The sequence below is a fragment of the Apus apus genome, chromosome 2 (genome assembly GCF_020740795.1).
Source record: "Apus apus isolate bApuApu2 chromosome 2, bApuApu2.pri.cur, whole genome shotgun sequence".
Lineage (NCBI taxonomy): Eukaryota > Metazoa > Chordata > Aves > Apodiformes > Apodidae > Apus > Apus apus.
The window spans coordinates 126,005,630-126,018,403 of record NC_067283.1 but is presented as its reverse complement, the minus strand read 5'-3'; the positions used below and the strand labels follow the sequence as shown (position 1 = coordinate 126,018,403).

Sequence of the window (12,774 nt, the reverse complement as noted above, 5' to 3'; positions counted from 1 at the left end):
GCCCGGCAGCTTACAGGAAAGGTAGTACCTCAAAATAAACAAAACCAACATCAGAAGTAGTTTGAGCGGTACAGGGAAATTATTAAAAGAGTGATCATTAAGACTACATTAAAACATGAGCTTATCCTTTCCTCTCTAACAAAATGGAATCTTCCTCAAATCCCAGATAAAGATGTATAGTGTAGCTGAAGTTGTATTTTCTAATTCTTATGAATGCTTTGAGGGACAAAACAAGAAATTAATCCAGCCAGTCATCAAAGCATATTTTAACAGATGAGATATTGGTAAATATTTAAATAATGTTGATTTTATAATTGTTTAGACTATTTGTAAAAATAAATATGTTGCAAGATAATGAAACAAAAAATACAATCTAAATATAAAATAATTTAAAAGAAAAGAATAATTATAATAAGAATATCTGAATTTCACTGGAAAGTTATTTGATGCTTTATGCATATTTGCAGACTGTTTCTGTAATGAGGTTTAACAATTTTAAACATCTTGTCTTTAATAATAAACACTTACAGGGAAAAGTAATAAAATCTATTTTGAAAAAAGCTGGGATTTTGTAAATAGGAATAAAGTAAATTATTCTGCTCATTGTTCCTTGTTTTCTTGACCACTCAAAATATCAAAACCTGAAACAGGGCAAATAGCTCCCGTCTTTTCTCTGAAAGTAAATAAAGATAAATACAGAATATGCTCTGCAAGTGTCACACAAATGAAAGAGTGGAAACAAGAGTTCCAGGAACAGAAAGAAGAAATGAACCTTTCTGCTATTAGAAGTATGTGAAACATGCATAGTACTTTCCTCTAATATGGAAGAGTCAACATCAGTAGCAAACTTTTTCCACTCACTTTCAATGTAGAGCCCAAAAACCATGTAGAAATTTAGCTATAGTGACATTTGGAAGGCCTCTGGAAATTTGTATGTGTCATAGGGTCCCCAGTGTCTTTATTTCTGTTGTGGGAAAGGACTGTACTGCCAGTTGATTCATTGTCACGCAGAAGTCTACAGCTGAGCATTCTAGTGCTAAGTAAAGAAGAGCAGACAAAATTTATACGTGCACAGTGAGAAGTTGAGCTTGAGAAGAAAAGAACAAAGGCTGTATTACTGTGCAGAAATTCTGGCATCTTTGCTTACTACAGAAAACCAGACATCTCTTCCCTTACTTACAGAGATATTCCAGGTGGTGAAACAGTATTGATTTTTTTTTCACAGATGTGAGATATCAGCCTAACAACCAAACTTCCTTGAAGCAGAACCAGAGAATTCCTAACATTAATTTTTAGGTTCATCAACATTAAAGATAAAAGAATGTCTCTAGTGTGGCACTGGGGGATACTCTGTTAAGTTTTAAATCAGATTGTTTGGGTTCAAGTCATAGTAGAGCTGTTGAAATACAAAGTTCACTGTAAGAACTCCCCCTCCCTTTTTTGGGGGGATGGTGGTGTAGTAAGGGATATAATTTATCATTGCTACTGAACTGAAAATGCTCTGCATAGGCTGCAGTTTGAAATGGAGTAACTAGTTAAAATGTCACTCAATTTTCTCTATACTACTCTTTTAATACTGACATATCTTTATATAAGTTGTCAAAAACACAGTGCAGTTCCACAGCAGACCTGCTGAAGGAAGACTGAAAAAATTACTGAAATAAATACTTGGAAAGAAACTACTATAAAGTGAGAAGTACAGCACAGAAAACAAAACGGAGAAATAAAGCTGATGAAAGGCATTGAAGAAAGGACAAATATTCTCTGTAAATCTGTAACTAAACTATCGGTATAGTGTAGAACATGATAACATAGTATAGTAATCTTTATGAACCTCTTGAGTAACATGAAATAGCTTTTGGTCCTAGTGATTCAGCAGCAGTGAGAAGGCCTTGTCCTTGACAAATTGTGGCCTTCAGACCTACCCTCCATAAAACTTTTAAATTTATTTTGAAACATGATTTTTTGCCTGCCAAGCTTGTGAACAGTTCAGTAAAAAGAAAGCTTTGTTTCTTTCCATGCTTTTACACTGTCATTTAATATGGATCACTACAAAGACAAGATATGCCTAACATATTCAGAATTACTCTTTCTTGACAGTACACATGCCCTAAATCCTCAGAGCAATCTCAGTCTGGTACACAAAGAAACCTAACAGGAGGGAGTAGGTACTGGAAAGCTGGAACCACTGGAAATCTAAAACTAAATAATCAAAGAATAAAAAAACTCAAAAGTTGTTTTAAAAGCAAAAAAGGAGAAAGGAACAAGAATAAGCAGATAAGAAAGCATAGAAATTATTGAGGGAAGAAAGACATTAGAATTGCTGGGCATTCAATGAAAATGGCTTTCCAACCAAAGAAATCAGAACTTTTTATTTTTACGAACAGCTAACAATCTTCTGCTGTCCCATCTTCAAATATTTAGAAAGAGTCAATAGTAATATGACACATTATATGCTTTCCTGTTTTTTTTTTCTAATTGCTATTTATGTTAGAATACACAGTCAGTAGTGATATCTAAGCTTTAAAAAATACTTTGATTTCTAATTAGCTGCAATGTGTTCTGTGGAAAAGAGTACTCTATGCTGTAAGATGAAACAAAGTCTTACCTTGTCAACATATCCTTGTAAACACCTTCCCAGAGACTTATGCCCTTTTAAATCCTGAATATTCCTTTCCAAAGGAACTCAGTTTTTCTAGTGCTATATATATAATAATGGCCCCTTGCAGCCTTGCTATTATTTTTTCATAAAACTCAAGTTTTGAACAAAAAGATTTGAAGAAAAAAAATAATCATTTCATGCAGCAAGTCTTAGTGGTTATTATCTGATCTTCCTGTAGGTGGTCCATTTATGCATTACTTGAGGAGTAAACTGATTCTCCACACTAAAATGCTCATGAAGTCATAGTTTGTAATTTCTGACCTTGTATCTAAAATTTGTAGTCTCTTATGGATATCTAAAGGTGCTTGAATATTACCATGTGACAGTTCCTTTCTCCTGCTAATTAAATAACATTTTTCAGTAATTTCAACATATCTTGGATGTCAAATGAGAATACTAACAAACTATTTTAAAAAAAAAAATTCTACAATGCAGGTACATTAACATTATATGTACTTGTGTAAGCCCTAACAGGACTTCTCACATAGGAACAGACTAGAATTCATAAATAATAATATTGTTTCTAAATTAACATTACTTAATAGTGTAGTTACCTTATGTGGTGCAATGTCCATCTACCAAGCCAAAGATATTTCTTCAATTATATTTTACCTAAAAGATAAAATCATGAAGTGATGCATCATGAAAGACATCAACTGTTCTATATCCCAATTTAAATAGACGTAAATTGTAACAGGGTAGATACAGTACACAGCATATCAGGTGGCCATGTAATTACATAACGGATATAATGCCAGAAATTTTCATTTTTAAATAAGGAACTTACATGTAGCTCTCTACACATTTCCTTAAATTAACCTGGAAAATAAAAGGATAATTGGGGAACAAAGAGAAAAATAACGTAAATTAAAATAGTAATTTCTGAAGTATTTTAGATTTGGAAACTAAAATGCTACCTAAGCAGGACTGGTAGAGCAGCAGCACACATGCAAATGGCCTTTTCTTTCTCAGAGAGACTACAAAGCTGTCATCAGGCTACGCAGAGAAAAAAATTTAAAGAGCCAAAGCCCAACTAAAACTTAATCTGGCTACTGCCATAAATGACAATTATAAAATATTTGCATAAATATATTAGCAACCAAAGAAGAATATCCGTCCTTTATCAGATGGGGAAAGGAAACAGGTACAAAGGATGAGGACTAGGCTGAGGTACTTAATGCCTTCTTTGCCTCTGTCTTTAGTAGTAACACCAGTCGTTCTTCAGGTACACAACACCCTGAGCTGGAAGACAGGTACAGGGAGCAGAATGAAGTCCCCATTATTCCAAGGTAGATGGTTAGTGACCTACTGCACCACAAATCTATGGTGCCACATGTGACCCACTGAAGGGTACTAAGGGAGCCAGTAGAAGTGCTCACTAAGACACTTTCCATAATTTATCAGTAGTGCTGGCTAACTGGGGAGGTCCCAGCAGTCTAGACGTTAGGAAATGTGATGGCTATCTAAAAGAAGAGCCAAAATGAGGATATAGAGAACTCCAGGCCTTTCAGGCTGACCTCAATCCCAGGGAAAGCTATGGAGCAGATAACCTTGAGTGCCATCATGCAGCACCTGCAGAACAACCAGGCGACCAGGCCCAGCCAGCATGAGTTCATGAAAGACAGGTCCTGCTTACTTACCTGATCTCTTTCTATGACAAGCTGACCTGTTTAGTGGATGAGGGAAGGGTCATGGATGTTGTCTTTCTAGACTGATGACACCAAGTTGGATGAGAATGTTGATGTTCCTGAGGGAAGGAAGGCTCTATAGAGGGACCTGAAAATGCTGGTTCAATGGGCCAAGGCAAATTGTGTGAGATTCAACAAGGCTAAAGTTTTGGGTCCTGCATTTGGGTTACAAGAACCCCATGCAATGCTACAAGCTTGAGGAAGAGTGGCTGGAAAGCTGGCCAGAGGAAAAGGATGTGGGAGTGCTAGAAAACAGCCAGCTGAATGAGCCAGCAGTGTGCCCAGGTGCCTAAGAAGGCCAACACCATCCTGGTTTGTATCAGGAGTAGTGTGACCAGTAGGACCAAGGAAGTGATCCTGCCCCTCTACTCGGTCTTGGTGAGGCTGCACCTTGAGCACTGTATGTAGTTTTGGGCACTGCAGTATAGGAAGGGCATTGAAGAGGGTACAACAAAGGGTAACTAAGCTGATTAGGGGCCTTGAGAATCAGCCTTATGAGGAGAGGCTGAGGAAGCTGGGGAAGTTCAGCCTGGAGAAGAGGAGGCTGAGGGGAGACCTCATCACCCTTTACGACTACCTGAAAGGATGTTGTAGTGAGGTGTGTGTCGGCCTCTTCTCTTTAGTAACCAGTGATAGGACATGGGGAAATGAGTACAAGCTGTGCCAGGGGAGGTTCAGGCTGGATATCAGAAAAAAATTCTCCACAGAAAGAGTGGTAAGGCATTGGAACAGGTTGCCCAGGGAGGTAGTGGAGGCACCATCCCTGAATATGTTAAAAAAAAGGGGTAGACATGGTGTTTCATAAAATGGTTTAGTGGTTAGTGGTTGTAGGGTGGGTGGTTAGACTTGATGACCTTGAAGGTCTTTTGTAACCTTGATGATTCTATGATTCTATGATAATAATAAATAAATGAAAGAGTCTTCATAGACTTGAGTCTCAGAGTTTTCAGATACTTTTTTGAAAATCTGTCCTCTTGGGTTTTTGCATTCACTCAGAAGTGTCTTTATTAGTCCCTATTTTCCAACAATATTAGGGATGCAATGAAGAAAATGTGGACAAGGTACCCTTAGTTCCACCTCATACAGATATTAATATCACCACTACTTGAATGCATTTCAACCAGCAGCCAGCTTGCTGGTGTAACTAAGGTATACTATATTTTAGAAGATGTTTGAAATGTGTGGTCCTATAGCAAAAAAATGACTTGAATATAATAGCTCTTGATAAAGCAAAAGTAGCAGTAGACAACAACAACCAAACAAATGAAACTTGTTTATTCTGTGTTCTCTGATTCTGTATGAAAGCAATATGTAAATGAATGTCTTTTACTTTTCTCATGTAAAGTATGATTATTATTAAGCTGGCTGCTAACAACAAACACTCTTATTATATGCATCAATGCAGAAATCATGAAGTCTGAATGAAAAGGAGTTGAATTTTGATACTGCCAAAAAAATGTTTATACAGTGATTACTCATCTGTCAGCTAAAATTTTAGTAAATCTAGCAGGAACCCAGACAAATACACCCTTAAAAAATTAATATATGCCACAAGGAAATGGAGTATTCCGTTCTCCCCATCTTCTAGGCACCTGTCTCCACTTAGTTTCTAATAAAATATGAAATTGCTCACTTGTAAAATCATGACCAAGTGAGAAAGGAAAAGAAATACCACCAGAAAAGGTAAATTTGTACTGTACCTATTTGTTCAGGGGGAAAAAATCAAAAGGATCATCCGATAAATATTGCCTACTTTAGACAGATTTAGGTCATAACAAAGAGTATGATTAATAACACTGTTGATAGAAAATAATTTACAAGTTAAGATGGAATACTATTGTCATGAAATTATATTCTCATGATTACCGTATCAGTTAGTCACTATTGTCAGAAGCAAATAAGCAAACAAACTAACTGTTTGAGTAATTTGATCTAACTAGAAACACCAAAATGCTGCCTCCTTCTGAAACACTAATAAAACAATGCTCTCAAAAACATGATAAACAAAGGTCAGTTAAGCAATTTTAGGTTACAAAATGTCCAAACATCTAAAATTAATTGGTGAAACTTTCAAAACCTGGCTTTGAAAACTAGATTCAAAAGATAAAATCTGAGTTTTCCTCAGAGACTTCAGAAAATTGGTGTATTGGAGCTGTTAAGCTATACTTACCACAGTATTCTTTGACTTGAAAATTTGTAATTAACACTGTCCCATAGATAAATAATAGTAATTTTTAAATGAATTTTTGAGATCCTGACTGATTCTATTTTGGATATTAATTTAAGAAATATAAGTAGGAATTAATTACAAAACTAAAAGTTAATGATTCTTCTTGCAAAACACGTCCAGATTTTTTTTTCAAGTTTTACATGACAACTTACATATAGACTTATTCATCAACACGGACTTGTGTGCACACACTCATTTGCAAATGTGCATACATACACAAAAAGTATTTTAAGGTAAGAAACCTGAAAAATGAAGGACAGGATGCAATTTGTTCAAAGCATTTGAATATAAAAATATTATGCTTTCTGTAATTTCACCAAAAGCATTATATAGATCCCTTGCACCCCCCACGCACTTCCCCTCAACCCCTCAGTGAAAAGAAGGAAATTAGAGAAATGAAAAGTAATAATGGAATTCACAGTATCTTGGCTTAGGATAAAAGTGATTGCAACACAGAGTTATAGACATATTTTAACAGGCATTGGTAGAGCACACCTAAGAACTTTCAGAACATTATCAGAAAAAAAAAAAATTCTAGACCATTTTTAGGTTCTGTGGTCTTGGAAACTTTGCAAGATTTCTTAAAATGTAGAAACTAATGCTGTAATGTTCTACTGATTCTCTGCTAATATTTTTTTAGGATTTAACACCGTAATTCAAAGAGTTCTGCCCTGACAGTTACTCATCTATTCTGGTCAAACTATCAGAAGAGCTATCATAAATCCATGCTAATTTTAATTAGCTGTGGTTACAAAGAACAAATGTACATTAATATAATTAACACAAATTAATGTGTATGTACTGTAAACACATCTTGTCCTACTATCTGCTGGATTGATTTTATATGATTTCAAATACTTACATTCTATGTTAGGCTTCATACAATGTTCTGAGCAAGAGGCTAAAATGATAGAGAATGCTGCATGTTTTCAAAAGCTAGATTGAGACAACCTATGAAGGATTGTAATGAATTCTCTAACAGATTATTTAAGGTGAAGAATGCATTGCAAAATGTATTCTCTATTTTAATGTACTCCATTTCAATTACATTTACTTAGACATGAGGTACTACTTTATTCACTGAAGTTCTATGGCCTGCATAGTGCCACATATGAGACTCAATTACAGTGTTTCTTTTGGCTTTATGACATAGGAAGCCATTAATATCTGTAGAATTTAGCATTTTAATGTCTTGCAGTTAAAGCCTTGTGTGACTGCATTAGAGGAGGCTAAAAAGTTAACATATTTCAATGTAAAATTCTTTCTTATGAACTCTTTACATAAGTAAAGACAATAAATAGAGTCTTCAGAAAGAGTAAACCTTCAGGCTACTTTCCAAAGTTACTTAGCTTGGGAATTGACTAATTTGGAAGCTTCAAGGACCCCGGATTTCCCAGTAGCAATTTGCCCCTATTGCAGAGAATCAAGATTCATAAAGCAAAATTTGTGTTCTGATACACTGATAACCATAGCTTTCTCATGAGTAATGATTTAAATTGCTTTATTAGATTTTCACTGCGTATTTAACTTTACATTTAAAAATGTATACTTTCAAAAGTATTATTAAAAGAAAATGCTTATTCAAATAAATTACTAGAAATTTACTGTGTTTGTTTTTTTAATATTTTTATAATCTAGTGACATTATATGCTAAAAATACTGGAAAAGCAAAATATTTTTCATACAACTATGTAAAAAAATAATCTAAATTTTGTGTAGCTTTTCTTCAACTAGTAGTTCCAGAGAACTTCTATGCAATGAAACCTTGACTAAGTAAAATATGTTTAGTTTCTTCCTCCACACCCCACCTCCCCCAGCTCCCAGATTTTTAAATGTTTCCAGTGGAAACACGTTCCTACCATGCAGCCATTACATGTGGCAACAAATGTAAGTGGAATAAACTTTATTTTAATATTTTTGTTCAAGGCTCAGTCACACTCCAGAATTAATACAATACTGTAGTGACATAACACAGCAAATAATTAATCTACATTAGTCCCTTCTGGCAAAATGTGGAAAAAGTGTATAAGCCATTCTCCTAACTGTTTTTTTCTTTCCCACTTTCTCTTCTATGCACATTCTCTCATCCTTTTGTTTCTAATTTAAAAAAAATTTAAAGAAAACAAACAAAAAAACCCCAACACAACACACAAAAAATAATAGTAATAAAAAAAACACAGACCAAAAAAACCAACAAACCCAAACTCCAAAAGAGTAAATCACCTTAAATACAAACAAAAGCCCTCAGACACAGGGAAAATCATGTATTGTTTTAACTTTCTCTCTACCACAAATAATTCCCTTTTAAATACCTACCTTTATCAAATATTACACAGATCAGTGACAAGTATTTAAGCCTGTAAAATATTAAGTACACTTATTAGTAACAAAAATAGATGAATCAAATACTTCTATACCATTTAATGAATTGCTGGGAAAAGGTAACTCATCAGATCAGAGTATTCTTGTTTAAATTTGGACATCTGCATTTAGCTGATTATATGTGACTCCATACCTACACTTCCATTACTTTGAGTGGAGGCCTGGTCATACAGTCATGTAGAGAGATACTCAGCTCATCTGAAAACAGACTAATACTTGATCAGCTCACTATTTATTCAGTCTTTGATTCCACTCACTGAATTGATTATGTCTGAAATGACTGTAACAGGAACTGAAGCACCTCCTCATACCTTCCCACCCAGACCGTAGATGCTTGAAGTTAGACAAGGTGAATCCCACTAACAAGAGTTTAAAAAGGACTCTTCCTTTATATTGACTAAATATTTTCAACAATGTAACCCATGTTTGTGTTGAAAGTTAATTTCATAGCTACTGTTATTTAGATCGTATTTCCTTATCCAGTGGAAAAATAATCTAAGAACATTCACTGATATTATTTCAAATGCTACAATTCAATTTCATATACTTTACCAAGACTACTACTTGAGTACTGTGGTATTTTATCAGTTTTTCCACTGCATCACAGTCTGGCTGGAGAATGTTGACACTGCTCTTCTAAAAGCTCCTCCTTTATATGTCAGTGTTTTTCCTGTGTCTGGCCAATCTCTTAATCCAGTTTTGCTATGTGATTTTCATGCCTTTTAATCTTAAAACAAGTTTAGATTATATGGTATAATTTAGATGGCAAAGCTCTCATTCCTGCCAAATCTTTATTTATTTTTCTGGAAGTATCCAATTTAAACAAACATTTTATTATATTCTTCCACTGATCTCAGTCCCTTTCCTGCCTACTTATTAATTACAGCGATTAAAACTATGAGTAATCAAACTACATTATTTTTTACATACCTGTATCTATTTAAAAGTAAAAACTAACAAACACAAAAAGATTCATTTCTATAAACATGTGCAAGGGAGGGGGAGACAGAGACAACTAGTTGTCTTGTAGTTTATTTGGCCTTATCAATAGAAAATTAATTTAACCCGAACCTCCAGAGAAGGCAACAAAATTACTGTGGAGTAAGACAGAATAGAAATATTGTCAGATTATGTGTATTTTTTTTTCCCTTCAGTAACCATGAGGTAGCCTATTCCCTTTTCCACTGAAAGAAAAACTGAAAAGGTCACTGCATTTTTTCCCCGTAAACTCCTAGTCCACACACAGAGAGTTGCTGTAGAGTAGTTTGAATCCTATGAGTTCACATGCTCATTTGCTTTCTGCTATAATTTGGTCTTCATTCTGTCCCTTTATTTAAATGTTGTTGTTTTTTTTTAATCTTTTCTGATACCAAAGACAAGACACTTCACTATCCTGCAGTCCAAAATCTTTATCTATAAAAATTTTATACATATATAAGTACATACACACATAGATGAAATCCTAGTAATTTTTAAATTTAAATTAAATTACACAACCTTAGAAGAAGATATAATATCTGAATGCAAAGTACTAGGTAATAGATGCTGTTATCACCACAACTATTATTCATGCATACTTCAAAATTTGTATTTTTTTTTTTCATCCATAAATATAATTAGGCATGAAATGATGCAAATAATCATCTCAGTCCAAACTGAATGTAACTTTGAAGTTCTATAGAAGTGTCACGTAATGTCACGAAGCATTAGAACTTTCTTCTCACAAACAAAAGACGAGTGTAAATGGCATTTTCAATAAGTTCTGAAATTTTTGTCCTGATGTATTATGTCTTTACACATTACTACAACTTGGAAATTACTAACACTACATATTGGGTAGACTGAGATATTTACAGAAGTGAATGCTTTAAAGATTAATTTGTCACTTTCTCGAAGAATTTCTGAAAGTAGGCCTGAGTGGAATAAAAATTAAAAACTTTTAAAAATTCACATTGGTAGAGATTTCAACACTTAAAATCCCTTATTCCACAGAGATAAGTAAGAGATTTTTCCAGCTTTTTGTATATTGTATATTTATGTGTTATGTAATCTGGAAAGTGTATTTAATAATTAAGAGTGTCGATGTGCACCATCAGTTGATTTGGATTATAAATAACTATTGGTTTTCACATTAAAGATCATTGTTAAGTAAAACAATATATATATATTTTTACAGGGTTCAATTGAAATGTGCTGCTTTCCTAGTACCTTGAGTTGATAGATTTATAAATTACTTTTTCTTTATCCCAAATTTCTATTGATTTTGCATAGGACAAGAACAAGAAATCATCAACTTAGGCACATACAAAAGCTACTTGTACTTCTCTCTCTGAACCATCTTGCAGCCCATGTAAGGAGGATAAGCAGGTCCAGATGAACATAAAATTCATCATGGATACTCTGTGATAGAAAACCATATTCTTTTTTTGTTAAATACAGAGGACATTAAGGATCTGAAGAAGAAAAAACTAGAAGACGAGTTATTCAGATTGAACTTGTAATTCCTATAATTTTAGAGAGTTTCTTTAGAAATAAGTCCCAACTAAGTCCCCAGGTCCCAACTCATCTATGACACTGGTTAGCTTCTGTAACAAATAATGTTATGTCAATTAAATCTACAGGCAAACAGCATGCCAGAACTTTTCAAATTTTATCTCAACTCTGTAAGGTTGCAACTTAAAACAGATGAACTTCTGTATTTTTCCTGGCAAACTGTGTACTAATCTCAGATTTCTGATCAGCTACTTTTCTGGCTAAGTATTCTTCAAAATTATCTCCAAAAAAAAATTTTCACACAAGTGTGAAGGCTTACCACTTCTTCAAAGTAGAGGTCAACATCAATTTCTTATTTTGTCCAAGTAAAAATGACAGCTGAATTAGATTTAATGTCTCAATCCTTCTTCTGAAAGAAATATTTCCTTCCCACTTCTTGGACTATTTTAACAATAATGATGCATCTCATTCAGAGACCAGGCAGTCACTGTGTTTCTCTTCTTACAGTGAGAAAATAAACTGGAGGTAAAAGACAAACAAATATTAGGTGCATGATTTAATATTCTTAATTGCCCTGTAAAATTGATGAATATATGTTATGATAAATTACTTAATCGTCATTTGCACTCCTACATATTTTTCTAGCTCAGGGTTTGAAAATGCAATTGAAAAAGAAAGCTACAGAAAGCTGTTTCTCTGTAAATACTTAATAGCTCTTAAGCAAATTTATCAACAAAAAACAGTTGCTTATTGTATAATTAAGGTGAGTTCCCTGACATGCTTCTAATATCACATGCAACAATGTTGGAGTGTGCATATATGCAGACTCGGGGTCATTTAGCTAGTACCTTCTGGAGGGCAAACTTTGACCTGCTCAGAAAACTGATTGACAAAGTCCCTTGGGAGGCTGCCTTGAAGGATAAAGGAGTCCAGGAAAGCCGGACATACTTCAAGAAAGAAGTTTTAAAGGCACAGGAGCAGGCTGTCCCCGTGTGCCGAAAAAAACAGTAAGCAGGGTGGGAGACTGGCCTGGCTAAATAGGGACTTTTGGCTGGACCTTAAGAACAAAAAGAGAGTCTATGACCTTTGGAAGAGGGGACAGGTCACTCATGAAGTCTATAAAGATGATGTGAACCTATGCAGGGTGAAAATTAGGAGAGCCAAAGCACAGCTAGAGCTCAAACTAGCCACAGCTGCTAGGGATAATAAAAAATGTTTCTATAAGTTCACTAACAACAAAAGGAGGATTAGGGAAAACCTCCATCCTTTTTTGGATGCAAAGGGAATTTTAGTAACAAAGGATGAGGAAAAGGCTGAGG

At 34.4% G+C, this 12,774-nt stretch overlaps 1 long non-coding RNA gene across 1 annotated transcript; it reads right to left on the bottom strand.

Moving 5' to 3' along the window:
• Nucleotides 1-3,222: 3,222 nt before the first annotated feature.
• Nucleotides 3,223-11,971, bottom strand: LOC127381435 (uncharacterized). The gene is made up of 3 exons (XR_007888720.1): nucleotides 11,775-11,971; nucleotides 8,897-8,937; nucleotides 3,223-3,274 (listed from the first exon to the last, which is right to left on the bottom strand). It is a non-coding gene; the product is annotated as an uncharacterized LOC127381435 (long non-coding RNA).
• Between the last annotated feature and the right edge of the window lie 803 nt (nucleotides 11,972-12,774).